The 17,745-nt window shown below is 45.8% G+C and overlaps 1 protein-coding gene across 4 annotated transcripts in view; it reads left to right on the top strand.

Annotated features, from left to right (window-relative positions):
- Window positions 1–17,745, top strand: part of ADAMTS6 (ADAM metallopeptidase with thrombospondin type 1 motif 6) — a 321,368-nt gene that overhangs the window by 283,625 nt on the left and 19,998 nt on the right. The window lies entirely within an intron of this gene.

Raw genomic sequence — 17,745 nt, 5'->3', positions numbered from 1 at the left:
CATCTAACAGGAGGTGATGAGTACCTTGTAGGATTAGGTTCCTAATTGGTTATGTCTACTTGCTTTTAGTTTTTGAAGATAGCTCTATGTTACATTACAAATAAAATTAAAACCACAATTTGTATGGCAAGGAACTAGACTTCAAAAGGGATCAATTTACTTTAAAGTTGTAAGAAACAGGTGAAATATTTCACTTTGAAAAATAGTTATAGTACATATGCAATAATTCCTTTTTATAATTATTGAGATAATTAAAACTTTTACTGAAACCAGTGAGAGAGATACAACATTTTGTCTCTTCATAATAATTCTGCCATACCATGGGAGACTGGCAATGCTTATTAACAAGGCCCTGCTCAAATCTGCCAAGTCAATTTGGCATATACCTGCCTCTGACTACCTCCAAAATGACCAGCAAGAAGTACTAAGTGTTAGGATATAGATATTCAGGCCTGTCTGCAAAGGCCTGTACTTTAAGAATTTATGGGGTATTCTTATCACTTGGCTAGTTCTAGAGGTATAAAAAAAAGAATCAAAATCACTGTCTGCTGGTGTAAGGGCCTTCTCTTACTGTGACAGTTTGAGGCCCTGTTCTTAGGCTAAGGCCTTTGGCTAAGCAGCAGAGGCAGCCATAAGCTAGGAAGCGAACAGTCACATCCTCACATTCCAAACTAGTCACATTGAAATAAGGTGCTATTGGGCTGTCAGGCACTATCAGGACAGGATTGTATTCCTATCACCTCCAGAGAAAGGGAAGTGCCTAGAAAATGTAAAAGGAAACTTTAGTTTGATAGCATCCTGTCTGGCAAGAACTCACTTATCAATAGCTGGGATGTGAAATCCTCACTTCTGTATTGTTTTGTCATTATAGTTCCCACTTTGCTATTGTTTGTCTATAATCTCTGTCTGGTTCTCTGATTGTTTCTGTCTGCTGTATAATTAATTTTGCTGGGTGTAAACTAATTAAGGTGGTGGGATATAATTGGTTAGCTAATCATGTTACAATATGTTAGGATTGGTTAGTTAAATTTCAGTAGAATGATTGGTTAAAGTATAGCTAAGAATATTACTATATAAATTAGGGGCAAACAGGAAGTAAGTTGGGATTCGAAAATAAGGAAAAAGGAACTTGTATTTAAGCTTGCTGGAAGTTCACCCCAATAAACATCGAATTGTTTGCACCTTCGGATTTCAGGTATTGTTGCTGTCTGTTCATGCGAGAAGGACCAGGGAAGTGGGAGAGTGAAGGAATAAGCTCTCTAACACTAAGTACCAGCCAACGGATTTGAATATTGTTATCAACACCTGGCTCCCTGGTCATGCAAGCAGTCTAGGAGATATCAAAGGAACCGGGTTGTTCAAAGACCACCCCTTGTGAGAAGGACCTCAAGTTAGACCTTATTGATTGGAAGGGCTAGTTTTCAGTGAGATTTCAGCTGATAGTAGCTAACTGTCACACGCTTCTCTCAAAGTATGACATCCTTAGTTGGGATCAGCTCTCCAATTTGGTAGACAAACTACCAAAATAACATCAAGAGGAGATTAAGTCCCTTATGTCTGAGGGCCAACTTACTGCCAGATCTTCACATCGGGTAGTGCTGGAAATGTCTGATACAGCAGCAAGGATTACAGCCACTACTCTTGCAATGAGGAGATCTTCATGCACCAGGTATCACGATCCCTAGAGAGGTCCATGTCACCAGAGAGAACCTCCTTTTTGAGGGCAGCAAATTATTTAGTAGTGGCACAAGTGAGGTGCTGCATATCCTTAAATATTCTGTTTGAGGCTATATTTTTCAACCCCATAGAGGAGAGAGTAGAGGGAGCGGCTTTTTTATAGACAGACCTCTGATGGAATACTATCTTCAGCAAAGGTCTTCAAAGCCTCTGAGGAAGAAGCAGAGATTTAATCACAGATGACTCTCTACCTCCTCCTTGACTGCCCCACAATCCAGAGTATCAGACAGGCAACAGATTTGATGCCAGTGTCGAGACACTGACTGGACCATGATCACATCCTTTATCTTTCATCCCTCCATTTGGCAAATGGCTTTCTTTCTTCCAAGAAGCCTCGTCTGGGACAACCTCAGACTGGTAGGTCTTTGAGATAGTAAGCAAGGGGTATTCCTTTCCATTTCAAGCTGCTCAAACCTCTCCACCCTCCATTTCCCTCTTCAGGGACCCTTCTTACATGAGACTGTTGAAGGAGAAGCTAGTTTCCCTTCTACAAATGGGAGCAGTGGAGAGAAAATGCCCTTACAGTTCAGGGGCAAGGGCTTTTATTGCCACTACTCCTTAATCCCAAAGAAGAAGGCGGGGCCACGGGGAGGCCTGTCATCCATCTTTGACATCTCAACACATTTAGCTGTCATTTCAATTTCTGCATGGTTACACTAGCCACTATAACTCTTCTATTGGATTCTATGAACTGGTTTGTGGGTTTTGATCTGCAAGATGCATATTTTCATATTTTGATATATCCAGAGCACAGAAAGTACATGAGATTTCTGGTGGCCACATCTCACTACAGCACATAGTTCTACCCTTCGGCCTCGGCATCTCCATAGCTCTATGGGTCTTCACGAAGGTCCTGGCTGTGGTAGCAACTCTTCTTAGGAGACAAGGAAGCCCCTTTCTGGACAACTGGTCAATAAAGGGAAAAATTTCCACAACAAGTGAGAGACTCTATTTACACAGTTCTATACTGATCTCAACTCAAAATATAGAGTTCATCAGGGAAGTATTAGATTCCAAAACAGTGAGAGCATATGTTCCTCAATGGAGATTTCAGACAATGACATGCAGCTCCAAGCAAACCCCAGAACAGCAGTGATGACATACCTAAATTCATGGGCATATGGCAGCATGCACTTATGTCACACAAAGAAAAGGAGTACTTGTGGCACCTTAGAGACTAACCAATTTATTTGAGCATGAGCTTTCGTGAGCTACAGCTCACTTCATCAGATGTTTACCGTGGAAACTGCAGCAGACTTTATATACACACAGAGAATATGAAACAATACCTCCTCCCACCCCACTGTCCTGCTGGTAATAGCTTATCTAAAGTGATCAACAGGTGGGCCATTTCCAGCACAAATCCAGGTTTTCTCACCCTCCACCCCCCACACAAATTCACTCTCCTGCTGGTGCTAGCCCATCCAAAGTGACAACTCTTTACATAGTCAAGTCAGGCTATTTCCTGCATAGATCCAGGTTTTCTCACATCCCCCCCACCCCCATACACACACAAACTCACTCTCCTGCTGGTAATAGCTCATCTAAACTGACCACTCTCCAAGTTTAAATCCAAGTTAAACCAGAACATCTGGGGGGGGGGGGTAGGAAAAAACAAGAGGAAACAGGCTACCTTGCATAATGACTTAGCCACTCCCAGTCTCTATTTAAGCCTAAATTAATAGTATCCAATTTGCAAATGAATTCCAATTCAGCAGTTTCTCGCTGGAGTCTGGATTTGAAGTTTTTTTGTTTTAAGATAGCGACCTTCATGTCTGTGATTGCGTGACCAGAGAGATTGAAGTGTTCTCCGACTGGTTTATGAATGTTAGAATTCTTGACATCTGATTTGTGTCCATTTATTCTTTTACGTAGAGACTGTCCAGTTTGACCAATGTACATGGCAGAGGGGCATTGCTGGCACATGATGGCATATATCACATTGGTGGATGTGCAGGTGAACGAGCCTCTGATAGTGTGGCTGATGTTATTAGGCCCTGTGATGGTGTCCCCTGAATAGATATGTGGGCACAATTGGCAACGGGCTTTGTTGCAAGGATAAGTTCCTGGGTTAGTGGTTCTGTTGTGTGGTATGTGGTTGTTGGTGAGTATTTGCTTCAGGTTGCGGGGCTGTCTGTAGGCAAGGACTGGCCTGTCTCCCAAGACTTGTGAGAGTGTTGGGTCATCCTTTAGGATAGGTTGTAGATCCTTAATAATGCGTTGGAGGGGTTTTAGTTGGGGGCTGAAGGTGACGGCTAGTGGCGTTCTGTTATTTTCTTTGTTAGGCCTGTCCTGTAGTAGGTAACTTCTGGGAACTCTTCTGGCTCTATCAATCTGTTTCTTTACTTCTGCAGGTGGGTATTGTAGTTGTAAGAAAGCTTGACAGAGATCTTGTAGGTGTTTGTCTCTGTCTGAGGGGTTGGAGCAAATGCGGTTGTATCGCAGAGCTTGGCTGTAGACGATGGATCGTGTGGTGTGGTCAGGGTGAAAGCTGGAGGCATGCAGGTAGGAATAGCGGTCAGTAGGTTTCCGGTATAGGGTGGTGTTTATGTGGCCATTGTTTATTAGCACTGTAGTGTCCAGGAAGTGGATCTCTTGTGTGGACTGGACCAGGCTGAGGTTGGTGGTGGGATGGAAATTGTTGAAATCATGGTGGAATTCCTCAAGGGCTTCTTTTCCATGGGTCCAGATGATGAAGATGTCATCAATATAGCGCAAGTAGAGTAGGGGCTTTAGGGGACGAGAGCTGAGGAAGTGTTGTTCTAAATCAGCCATAAAAATGTTGGCATACTGTGGGGCCATGCGCGTACCCATAGCAGTGCCGCTGATCTGAAGGTATACATTGTCCCCAAATGTGAAATAGTTATGGGTAAGGACAAAGTCACAAAGTTCAGCCACCAGGTTAGCTGTGACATTATCGGGGATAGTGTTCCTGACGGCCTGTAGTCCATCTTTGTGTGGAATGTTGGTGTAGAGGGCTTCTACATCCATAGTAGCCAGGATGGTGTTATCAGGAAGATCACCGATGGATTGAAGTTTCCTCAGGAAGTCAGTGGTGTCTCGAAGGTAGCTGGGAGTGCTGGTAGCGTAGGGCCTGAGGAGGGAGTCTACATAGCCAGACAATCCTGCTGTCAGGGTGCCAATGCCTGAGATGATGGGGCGCCCAGGATTTCCAGATTTATGGATCTTGGGTAGTAGATAGAATATCCCAGGTCGGGGTTCCAGGGGTGTGTCTGTGCGGATTTGATCTTGTGCTTTTTCAGGAAGTTTCTTGAGCAAATGCTGTAGTTGCTTTTGGTAACTCTCAGTGGGATCAGAGGGTAATGGCTTGTAGAAACTCGTGTTGGAGAGCTGCCGAGCAGCCTCTTGTTCATATTCCGACCTATTCATGATGACAACAGCACCTCCTTTGTCAGCCTTTTTGATTATGATGTCAGAGTTGTTTCTGAGGCTGTGGATGGCATTGCGTTCCGCATGGCTGAGGTTATGGGGCAAGTGATGCTGCTTTTCCACAATTTCAGCCCGTGCACGTCGGCGGAAGCACTCTATGTAGAAGTCCAGTCTGCTGTTTCGACCTTCAGGAGGAGTCCATCTAGAATCCCTCTTTCTGTAGTGTTGGCAGGGAGACCTCTGTGGATTAGTATGTTGTTCAGAGGTATTTTGGAAATATTCCTTGAGACGGAGACGTCGAAAATAGGATTCTAGGTCACCACAGAACTGTATCATGTTCGTGGGGGTGGAGGGGCAGAAGGAGAGGCCCCGAGATAGAACAGCTGCTTCTGCTGGGCTGAGAGTATAGTTGGATAGGTTAACAATATTGCTAGGTGGGGTGAGGGAACCATTGCTGTGGCCCCTTGTAGCATGTAGTAGTTTAGAAAGTTTAGTGTCTTTTTTCTTTTGTAGAGAAGCAAAGTGTGCGTTGTAAATGGCTTGTCTAGTTTTAGTAAAATCCAGCCACGAGGAAGTTTGTGTGGAAGGTTGGTTCTTTATGAGAGTATCCATTTTTGAGAGCTCATTCTTAATCTTTCCCTGTTTGCTGTAGAGGATCTTGATCAGGTGATTCCGCAGTTTCTTTGAGAGCGTGAGGCACAAGCTGTCAGCATAGTCTGTGTGGTATGTAGATTGTAATGGATTATGTGTTATGTCACACAGTATACTATATCTTTGTCCTCTGCAAGGATGACTGAGATCAGTATATCTACCCAACAGGCACAGCATGGATCCCTCTAGAACTCCTATCATTAAATTGGTGGACAGAACCATTTCAAGTGTGCAGCAGAGTTTCTTTTTGCATGCTTCTGCCTGCCAAGACTTTACTAACAGATGCCTCTTCTCTGGGATGGGAGCATATCTCAACCAACTGAAAGTCCAAAGGATATGGTCCCCTCAGGAAGCCATCCCTCACATAAATATCCTGTAACTAAGAACTATATGACTGGAGTTCAAGGCTTTCCTGCCCCTTCTTTGAGGCTTAATAATCCAGATGTTGATGGACAACACCATGGTGATGCAGTATACCAACAGACAAGGGAGAGCAAGATCCTTCTCACACCATTAAGAAGCCATGCATCTTTTGCACATCACCCCGGTACCTCCCACTCAGTCAACAGAATATCCCAGCAGCCAACTTAGCAGGTACTTCTCAGAAAACCACAAGTGGTGTATCAGGGGCTCTATCCTCCACAGCATCTTCACAGGTAGAAGATTCCAAAGTGGACCTGTTTGTGACATGCCACAACGAGTACATTTTGTGCCAGAAGGAGCTTAAGTCTTTGCTCCCTGACAGATGCTCATTCTATGGACTAATATGTGCCTTCCCACCGATACTCATGATACCCAGGGTTTTGATGAAGCTGAGACAAAATGCAGGTCACATAATCATGATAGCCTTTGCATAGGCCAGGCTGTACTGGTGTTTGATCGTGGTGAATCTATCAACTCATCCACTGATCACCTTACCAGTTTTGCTGGTCCTGGTGTCTCAGACAAACAAGCAAATCCTGCACTCAGATCCAGCATTGTTGCACCTGACTGCTTGGAAGCTGGCAGAATGACTTCTACAGAAAGAAGCTGCTGAGCTGAGGTTCAAAACATCTTACATCAAAACAGAAAACCGTCCACCAAACTGATATCCCTCATAGGATGGGGCATGCATTTAAACTGCCTCACAGTGCAAGGCAAATGGTCACCTGCGGAGATATCAATCTCCTTGAGTTGAGAGTGGTCAGGAACCCATTTCCTCTATGCACTCATTTCCTCCCACTGATAACAGGATCGCATATAAAGATCCTAACTGACAACATAGCGTACATGTATTATGTCAACTATCAGGGAGGAGCCAGATCGCCCTCTCTTTGCATGGAGACAATGAAACTGTGGAACTGATGTATCTCTCACAACATCACCCTGTCCACAGCTTATCTCCTGGGCATGCAAAACGTGATAGTGGACAATCCTGCACAACCATGAATTGGAGATACACCTGTCAGTACTTCACAATTTTTTCTCATGGTGGGGAACGCTGGCCACAGACCTATTCACCACGTACCAGAACAAGAAGTGCCCATGATACTGTTCCAGGGTGGGGATCAGACAGCACTCTCTGGGCAATGCTTTCCTCCTCCCATGAGACAAAGACCTTCTTACACCTTCCCTCCATTTCCTCTTCTGATGAAGGTCCTGCTGAAGATAAAGAAGGACGGAGAATCATATAATTCTGATTGCTTTGTGACAGATTCCCCCGGGTGCAACCTGGAACTTGGGTAATGCCGAGACCTCTGTCTTACCAATGTCAAAGTCAGATTCAGGACTCACATAATTTGTCAGACCACTCTGTTTATTAGCAAAGCGCTTTGCTAATGCACCCAGATGTGAGCCCCTCTCTGAGGCCCAAGATAACTTATTTATATAGCTAAGCCAAAGCCAATTTAACATAAGAGACAAAAGAAAGCAGAAACTGACAAATATACATACATATCTTATTTGCATACTAACGTTTACCAATCTCCTAGCTCAGTAGGAGCTCTAAGTTAATTAGTTTGAGGACCCATTGTCTCACACTCCTTAATGATTCTCTTCCTGACAACTGTATTTCAACAAACCCTTCAAGTAGCATTTCTTTAATGAATTATAATTTCAATATAATTCATTCTACTTTCACAGTCCCTCCTTTTGGTCAAGCTACGCAATGACCAACAATGACTGGGTTCCACATATCAAGCGTTCTTTATCTCTTTGTTCATCAGTGATATTTAAAATCATCAAATTAGCACTCTGGTTTGGGGCAGCTATGTGTGTAGCATGCCTGACACAATTTTGGATACAACAGGAAAGTAACTGAAAATGTACAAAAATTATTAGGATTCCAAACAGGAGAGTTAGGGCTCCCTGAAACAACCAGTTTCCTATGCCAGAGAAATTGAAAAGGTTACTTAGCCACTTCCATAAAGAACTTGGCTCTTCGTGGGGAAGATATGCGATTTGTTCTAAGTGGCTAGCACGATCTATTACCTCATTGGTGTTATCTGGTATATACACACAGCAGTCTTTTCCAATGAGAGCACAAGTCCCTCCTTTTGCCGCCAGCACTATGTCCAATGCCTGACAGTTTTGGAGGGCCATCTGTCAGATTGCCCCCGTTTCTTTGGCCAGGGCTCTTAAACTTTCTCCGGTTTCATTTGCCATTATTTCAACTACTGCTTGTAACCTTAGGAGCCTTTTTGCATGGTGTATTACTCCCCCTAATGGTATTAAGGAACCGCCAATGGCCTCTTCCCAGGTTAAGGGGCTTATGTTATTTACATACCATTGGGCATCTGTTAATTCCCTCCTTTTTCGCCTGAAATTGCGGAGGCGTTCTCAAGGGAAGGTTCCTAGCACTCAGAATTGTGGGAAGAGTCGGGCAGGATAACAGATTCCTGACCAATTAGCTGGTAGTGCGGTATAAGCTCTGGTCCCACACACCCAGTGATGGCCTATTAAGGCCGGGAAGGGTCGGTTGCACCCATTTGTCATATAGGTGTTTGCAAAGGAGGAGTAGTATCCCCCAAAGGGTACAGGGTAATTCTCCTTACGAGGAGTGGTGTTATTTGCATGACATTGAAAGATTGTATTGTTTTCACTAATGTTACTGTAGGGGGAACATGAGATTGATTTCTCTGTTTGATCCCAGGTTGAGAAAAAATTCATATCTCCATACCCGGCCCGCCATTTTTTAGTTTTGTTTGAATAATCCCATACAGCATTGGCCACAATATGCTGAAGGCAGCGGCTTTTCCCCAGATCCAGCCCTGTCCCATTACACACCCAACACCAATGACCTTTTCCCTCCACTACACTTATCCATTTAGATGCATTTATTCCCACCACTTCCCAAGTGTCATTGCTGTTCCATATTTTGTTAAACAGACGAGGCCCTCCAGTGAGGTCTGGGGACTTGAGTGGGATAGCCAGAACAGGAACACCAGTTTGAGAGTGGGCTGGGATGTGGCTGCGGACCCAGCAATTAGAAATATTAAGGGTCTGAGCTATCCACACCTGCTGCTGGATAAAAGAATTGTCATTGTGGTCTCCCCAGACCGTAAGATACCAGCAGCCGAGGAACAGGCAGAGGTGCATGTTGGAGGCAAGGCTCTTCTGGTTCTGACAACCTCAACTGAGGGAACCACAGTCACGGTTTTACGCTCACCAGGCAGTAGGCGCTAGGCTCGCTACTGCTTTTTTTTTGTTTGTTTGTTTTGTTTCGTTTTGTTTTGTTCATCATCTGCTTCTGGCAACCCTTACGAGAGCGTAGATTGTAAGGTATTGCAGACTGTTCCTCTACGTCTTCTTCTGGAGTCAAAATTGACTCTGTGTTGTCCTGAGGTGACGATTGGTTCTCTGGGGATGGTGCCTTCTTAGACTGTGAAGCATGTATCCACGCTGCGATGCCAGATAGTTTAACAGCCGTCTGTGTAGTAAGCAGTACCTGATGAGGACCCTTCCACCGGGGCTCCAAGGCGTGCTTTCGATGATGGCGCTGTATGTAGACCCAATCACCTGGCTTGAGATTGTGGCAAGCGTCGGAGGTGGGTTCTGTGGGCCAGGCTGCTTGAACCTGTGAATGGAAGTGACTTACAGCTTGCATTAGTCCCTTGCAATACTGAAGGAGCACACTGTGAGTCAAGTTCAAATCTGGAACAGGAGTAATAGTAGTCATACCTCGCATAGGGCGTCCCATAACAATTTCAAAGGGACTTAATTTATGCCTTTGGGATGGAGTGGATCTCATGTCCATAAGGGCTAATGGTAAGGCTACCGGCCAGCTTAATCCTGTAGAGTTACAAATTTTAGCAAGCTTATTCTTAAGTACACCATTCGTCTTTCAACTGCACCTGCACTCTGTGGGTGGTAGGGACAGTGCAACAGGTGTTTGATACGCAATATACGGTCCAGGTGTTGAACAAGTTGTCCAGTAAAATGTGTACCCCGATCACTGGACAGAGTAGCAGGAATTCCCTTGGCAGGCATAATATGATTTAACAAACATTTGGCAACAGACAGTGAGTCAGCCTTGCGACAAGGAAAGGCTTCAATCCAACCAGAGAATAAACGTACCATAACCAATATAAATTCATATTGTTGACACTTAGGCATTTGTACAAAATCAAGTTGCCAATGCAAGAACGGTGCTTGAGGCATGCCCCGGAACCCCTGGGCCACTTTTACAGGTTTACCAATATTATGGCTTTGACAAATGGTACAGACTGCACAGTGGCGGGCTGCAAAAGAGCTAAAATGGGGGGCCCACCATCCTGTCTTAGTTACAGCAGAGACCATCCCCTCCTTTCCGACATGTGAAACACCATGTAGCAGGGCAGCCAGAGACGAGTAGAGTGAAAAGGGGGCTACCAAGACGCCAGTAGGCGAGCGCCAAAGAGAATCGGGATGTAGAGAGCAACCTTGGGCAACCCAGGATTCTTTCTTGGTTTCTGGGGCAGAGTCTTGGAGCAGGGTGAGGTCAGTGAGGGACGGCGGTGGTATAGAAACAGAAAGGGAACCGAGAAATGCATCTGGGGAAGGTTCTATGGCAGCAGCATGTTTAGCAGAGGCATCAGGCAAATGCGTTACCCTTAGCAACATCAGAATCCACCATTGAGTGGCCAGGGCACTTAACAATAGCTAGGGCAGACGGAAGTAAAACTGCATACAGAAGGGCAGCGATGTAGGGCCCATTTTTAATAGGGGTACCGGCAGAGGTAAGGAAACCCCAAGTTTGCCAGGGGGTACCAAAGTCATGTACAACCCCAAAAGCATAGTGGGAGTCAGTGTAAATGGTGGCGGAGCATCCCTCTGCCAAAAAGCAGGCACGGGTGAGGGCAACTAATTCAGCACCTTGTGCTGAGGTTACAGAAGGTAGAGGCGCAGCTTCCAGGGTTTCAGAGAGTGAAACTACAGCGTATCCTGCAAGGAGACGACCTTGGTCGTCTTGAAAACAGGAACCATCAGTAAATAAAACAAGGTCAGAGTTAGGGAGAGGGACATCAGAAAGGTCAGAGCGCGGGATGGTGACAGCAGAGACAGTTGCAAGGCAGTCGTGGGGATCACCATCATGAGACAAAGGAAGGAGAGTGGCAGGGTTTAACTGAGAACAACGCTTTATGGTGATATATGAAGCTGATAGTAGTAAAAGTTCGTACCTGGTAAGGTGGGCAGAGGAGAGGTGGCCTGTGTTATGTTGTAGCAGGAGAGTTTCTACAGAGTGAGGGATCAGGAGGGTAAGAGGAGAGCGGAGAACAAGGGAATCAGACATTTCGACTAGGCACGCTGAAGCAGCCACAGCACGCAGGCAGGGGGGTAAGCCTTGGGCAACAGGGTCTGAAGTGGCAGAGAAATAAGCCACTGGGCGGTTCTTTTCTCCGTGCATCTGAGTGAGAACTCCAAGTGCATACCCAGATTGTTCATGGCAGAAAAGGGTAAAAGGCTTAGAATAGTCAGGCAGCCCTAAGGCAGGAGCAGAAGCCAAACCCTGTTTGAGGGAAACAAAGGCAGAATTGGCCTCAGGGGGCCACGGCATGGGGTCAGGCACAGAGAATCAAGTGAGTTCCTGGAGAGGTTTTGCAAGGGAGGCATATTGGGGAATCCACTGTCTGCAAAATCCAGCCATGCCTAAAAACTTCCGGACCTGGCGTGGGGAGCGGGGTTGGGGAAAGCTAAGGATAGCTTGGATGCGGGTGGGAGAAAGTGCATGGGAACCCTGGGAGAGGAGAAAGCCAAGGTATGCGACAGAAGCTTGACAGAGTTGTAGTTTAGAGCGAGAAGCTTTGTGACCCTTATTTGCTAGGGCAGTAAGGAGCACTAAAGAGTCAGTTTCAGAGGCAGACAATGAAGGGGAACAGAGGAGTAGATCATCTACATATTGGACTAGTGTGGACCTGGATGGGAAAACAAGGTCAGCAAGGTCTCGGGCTAATGCTTGGGAAAAATATGACGGGCTTTCAGTATACCCCTGGGGCAGTGTGGTCCATGTGTACTGTTGCCCCTTGTAAGAAAAGGCAAACAGGAACTGGGAGTCAGGGTGAACCGGGACAGAAAAGAAAGCAGAGCACAAATCAACAACAGTAAAATGAGTTGCATCAGGTGGGATAGAAGCCGAATCGTCTCTGGGTTAGGGACAACGGGAAAGGCAGGTATGACAATGCGGTTAATGGCCCGAAGATCCTGAACAAACCGCCACGATTTACCATCAGCTTTTCGAACTGGGAGGATAGGGGTGTTACAGGGGCTGGAGCAAGGGATAATAATGCCTTGTTTCTGTAGGGCGGTCATGACTGGAGCAATTCCAGCCTCTGCTTCGGGGTTTAAAGGGTATTGAGACAGGCGAGGCAGAGGTTTGGAGGAATCAACAATAATGCAGACGGGGTCAGTATGTAAACGGCCCACTTCAGACAGGTGGGTTGGCCACAGAGAGGATGGGACCTGTGAAACTAGGTGTTCAAGGGATGGGACCAATGGGCAGCAGGGGACCGGAGTGGAAAGGGGAGTTTCAGACAGCAGGGAGACTACAGAATCGGTCAGAGAGGACTGGGGGATTTGTAAGTAGACACCATCCGGGGAACAGTAGATGGTACAGCCAAGTTTACATAACAGGTCCCGACCCAAAAGGTTCACCAGAGTGGAATCTGAGAGCAGGAATGCATGGTCCGCGGAAAGGACCATGCATTTACACACCAATCACACAACCTGGACTGGTAGAGGTTTTGAAAGGGGATAAGGGGTTGGGACTCTCGTAATGCCCACAGTGGATATGGTTTTTTCGGAGCGGGGAACCTCAGGCAGGTCGGCAGTACGAACTGCAGAGAGCGAAGCTCCGGTATCAACAAGGAAAGGGAGAGAAAGATCATTAATAGTCAAAACACATTCACCCGTGGGAGTGAGAGGTAGTAAAGGAGCTAAAATTTCCTGAGGTTCCCTGGTGTTCTGTCATTGCTGTGGGACAAAGTAAGTCTGGGGACTGTCGGGCTGTGCCGACAGGGGGTCTAGCTGGTTGTTTACAGAGCTATTAGGCCGGCGCGGACACTCATTTTTCCAATGTCCGGGTTGTTTACAGTAATTACAAACATCCCCAAAACCCGAAAATCCAGTTTCACGGCTCCTCCCGTGACCGTCTACCCCTCCCTGGTACTGTTTACCTTGCCCTGAATAATGCTGTATTTGCAGGGCCATTAACTTTTGGGAAGATTGTTCCTCCTTTCCCTTTAGAGTGCGACGGCAGTGTTCTGCCACTGATTGTAATTTATCCATGGTTTCAGTTTCCCACCCAACACTTATTTGCTTTAGCATACTGCCAATAGCAGTTAGGAGGCCATTAACAAACGCATGAGCCAGGGCGCCCTTCCCATTTTCACCCGGTTGCTGTATACCAGAACGTTGCAGAAAAACATCAGTCAGTCGGGTGCGATAGTCACCCGGACTTTCTCCCTGTTGCTGTTTACAGCAATGTATGGCTGTCCAGTTTGTTTTTGGAGTCCATACTCGAGGGATGGCCTCATGTAGGTTTTTAGCTCGGTCTTTACACTTTTTTCGGTATTCAGCGTCAGGACCGGTGTCTGGTAAAGTTGAATGGCGCTCACTGATGGGCCAATTGGCTGCTGTGAGCGATTTTTCATGCTCGCTAGGGTTTACAAGTAGCTTGCACAGCTGCAGGAGGTCTGCCTCAGAGGGTTCATAGGTGTCGCACACTAACAAAAACTCCTCCGCAAATGTGGTAGGATTTTCCAGGGGCTTTGGAAAGCCTTTTACAATTGAAAGGAGCTCTGTACGAGTCCAGGGTTTATAGCTCCAAGTGGGACCCTCTTGTTGGCCCCCAGTATGCAGGATTCCTAGGGGAGCCTGGATAGGTTTAGAGCCAGAGCGTAAGCGTTGGGCCCAATCAGTGTCCAGGCTATCTTAGTATGTATGGGGAAAAACAGAGGAGTCAGGCAGACTGGAGGGTTTCGGAGGAACGGAGTTTTTTTCTTTACGGGTCTGAGTGGTACCAGAGGAATGGGCCTGGGCGGTATTGGACGATCCGGACTGGTCTGAACTGGAGACCCCTGGGAGTTGTTGTGACTGCCTATTGATCCAATGCAAGGATGCCAGGCCAATTAATGCATCTTCCTCATCGTCATCCCCAGAATTTAACAAGGGGTTTTCCTCGTCCTTTCCCACAATGAGATGGGAGTATGAAGGGGGATGGGATCGATCCTGATCTTCTCGGAGAACGGGATAAAGGGGAGCGCTCGGTCTGGCAGTGGGAGAGGAGGCTTCTAATAAAGCTTTTAACTTATCATTTGAATCCTTGAGAGAGGCAAGTTTTGATTCTGTCCACCTATGATTTGCCTCTTCCCACCACTACAAGAAACAATCAACCTCTCCTTTTGCCAATTTAGTTTTAGGTTGGCCGAGTTTGTCTTTTAAGACGTCTACTCGGTCTTTGTCCCAAGATCCTAACAATGGCCACTGAATTTTGGGATTCTCCTGAGTTAGCCTAGACCATTTTTCCAGAAATTTACAGGAGTCCGGACCCTTCCTAAAATACATAAAATGAGCTGGCGTTCCTTTAGGGAACTGTCCCGACTTAGACGTCTGGTTACCCATGCAGGAGGACTTTACACACCAATCACACAAGAAGGAAAGTTGGATTCGTCAGAGCGATGTCTGGTGCAACACACAAAAGGAGCCCACAGGCTACTGCTTCAATCACCCTTGCTTTCACACCAAGGGCTTTACCCAAGGCGCAGTGTGGCTGCGATTGTGCAGATTTCACTCACTCAGACCGAGGGGACAAGAACCCGTTGGTCAGCCGATCCCCAGACGGAGATGGCGCCCAGACTCAAACACACCACAGGGAGGATGGATAGACAGAGACAAGACAGTCCTCGGTCCGGACAAAACACAGAAATAATTACCTGACCAGATTCCTGATGTCAGATCCCGAGATCCTTACCAGAACAGAGTGGGAACCAACAGGTTCGATGGCGTAGACTTCACTGTGGTCATGCACCCTTCTGTTCTGGCGGAGGACCGTTTGGGCCAAATGCCCAGGTGCCGGCTTGCCACGGCCGTCCTAAGAACGGTCAGGAGTCACACAGCCCCAGTGAAGACGGTTGTCATCTTGGTGGAACCTCCAAATTGTCAAAGTCAGATTCAGGACTCACATAATTTGTCAGACCACTCTGTTTATTAGCAAAGCGCTTTGCCAATGCACCCAGATGTGAGCCCCTCTCTGAGGCCCAAGATAACTTATTTATACAGCTAAGCCAAAGCCAATTTAACATAAGAGACAAAAGAAAGCAGAAACTGACAAATATACATACATATCTTATTTGCATACTAATGTTTACCAATCTCCTAGCTCAGTAGGAGCTCTAAGTTAATTAGTTTGAGGACCCATTGTCTCACACTCCTTAATGTTTCTCTTCCTGACAACTGTATTTCAACAAACCCTTCAAGTAGCATTTCTTTAATGAGTTATAATTTCAATATAATTCATTCTACTTGCACACCAACCTGGGCTCCTTCTCACACTGTAATGCTATGACAAGCTGTAAACCCCTCCAGGTCCTGCACTCACATAGCTATCCACAAGCAGGGACACACCCAGCTAAGTTAAATAAATGCTTTCGCCAGCCACTCATGAACCAACAATAGAGAGGCTCCAGCCAACTCCCCCCAGTTCCCCAGCCTAGTACCCTAGAGTTGGACTATCCTGGCCTGGTCAGAAGCCTAACCACTGTGAGTTTATTACCCAGTCCGCCCCTCCCTCAGTGTGGAGAGGACATATACCAGGTCTTGTTCCTGAGCAGATTTCCCTTGCACTTCAAGCAACACACTGTAAAAAATGTATAACAGATTTATTAAGAACAGAAAGATAGATTTTAAGTGATTATAAGAAGTGAGCATACAGATCAAAGTTGTTTACCTAAGACATAAAAGTAAAAATGCAATCTGAGTTCTATAAACTAGACCAGATTTAAATCAAGCAGTGTCTCACTTTGATGGTATAGTTCCTTAATATACAAGCTAGGATTCTCCTTTGCAGCCTGGGAGCACCTCCCCAGTTCAATCTTCGTTCTCTATACATGTTTCCAGGTGTTGAGTTGTAGGAGGAATGAGGACAAGCAATGATGTCACTTCCTCCTTTTATAGCTTCTTTCAGCTTTCTGAAAAGATCCTTTTCTATGACGTGCATCAAACAGTCTCCACTGTGTATGTGCTATCTTTGAGAGGTTTCTATTGTATACAGTTCCTGGAGTACTCCTTGTGAGTATGTATTCCCCTCAGTGGGCCATCATCAGTGTCTGGCTGCCCCATTGTTGTACCTGAAAGGTTGGTTGTGGGTGTTTCCAGCTTCACATCATATTTTAGTAACATACACATAACTTCATAACTTCACATAAAATGACAACACATACAATTCAACAGTATATTAATATTCAACAGATCAAGACTTTTAAAATGAAAAGGAGTACTTGTGGCACCTTAGAGACTAACCAATTTATTTGAGCATGAGCTTTCGTGAGCTACAGCTTAGTCTCTAAGGTGCCACAAGTACTCCTTTTCTTTTTGCGAATACAGACTAACACGGCTGTTCCTCTGAAACTTTTAAAATGATATCTTACAAGGCATACTATGTACAAAACACATCATAATCATATCATCATGGTAAATATGGGGGGTGCCAGGGTGTTGCTTTAGGGTACAGCGTCACATGCTCCCATGTGGCCAAGACAGACCTGCTACCCTTACTTGATGCAGTTCGCAATTGTCCCACTGATCTCCCTTCTCTCTCAGGATAGAGGGCGTACCACACATCCCATCTCAGGGATCCTCTGCCTCAAAGTACGGCTTCTGGGTGGTCCAAGTGCCTAGACAGCTCATGCTCAAACGAAGTACAAGAGGTTGTATTGCACAGAAGAAAGTCCTCCACACGACTCACTTACCTCAGAAATGGTCCAGGTTTCAGATTTGGAGCACATCTCACCAAATCTCTCCTGTGTCAGCAACTCTTCCACATACTCTGGAATATGTCCTGACCCTTAAAAAATTGGGGTTATTCCTGAGCTCTCTCAAGGTCTGCCTAACAGCTATTACAGCTTTTCACCAACCTGTAGAAGGGTACTCAGTATTATCGGACCCAACCACTACAAGGTTCCTTAAGGGAATAACAAACCTCTTCCCTCAACCTCAACTTTCTACCCCCTCATGGGACCTAAACCTCGTGTTGAAAGGGGTGACTAGGCCTCCCTTCAAAACTATGCCACTTGTTTACTAGCATACCTATTAATGAAAACAGTCTTTCTGATTGCAATTTCCTCGGCTATAAGAATAGGGGAAATAGCAGCTCTGCTGATACATCCCCCATACACAGTATTCTTCCCTGTCAAGGTTACACTTCAGTTGCACCCAAGGTTCATCCCTAAAGTGACCTCCTCGTTTCACATGAATCAGTCTATTCACCTTCCTGCATTCTACTCCAAGCCTCACTGA

Source organism: Caretta caretta, chromosome 5, assembly GCF_965140235.1.
Source record: "Caretta caretta isolate rCarCar2 chromosome 5, rCarCar1.hap1, whole genome shotgun sequence".
Taxonomy (NCBI): domain Eukaryota; kingdom Metazoa; phylum Chordata; order Testudines; family Cheloniidae; genus Caretta; species Caretta caretta.
The sequence above is the reverse complement of the archived record's forward strand: the minus strand, read 5'-3'. Positions and strand labels throughout refer to the sequence as shown.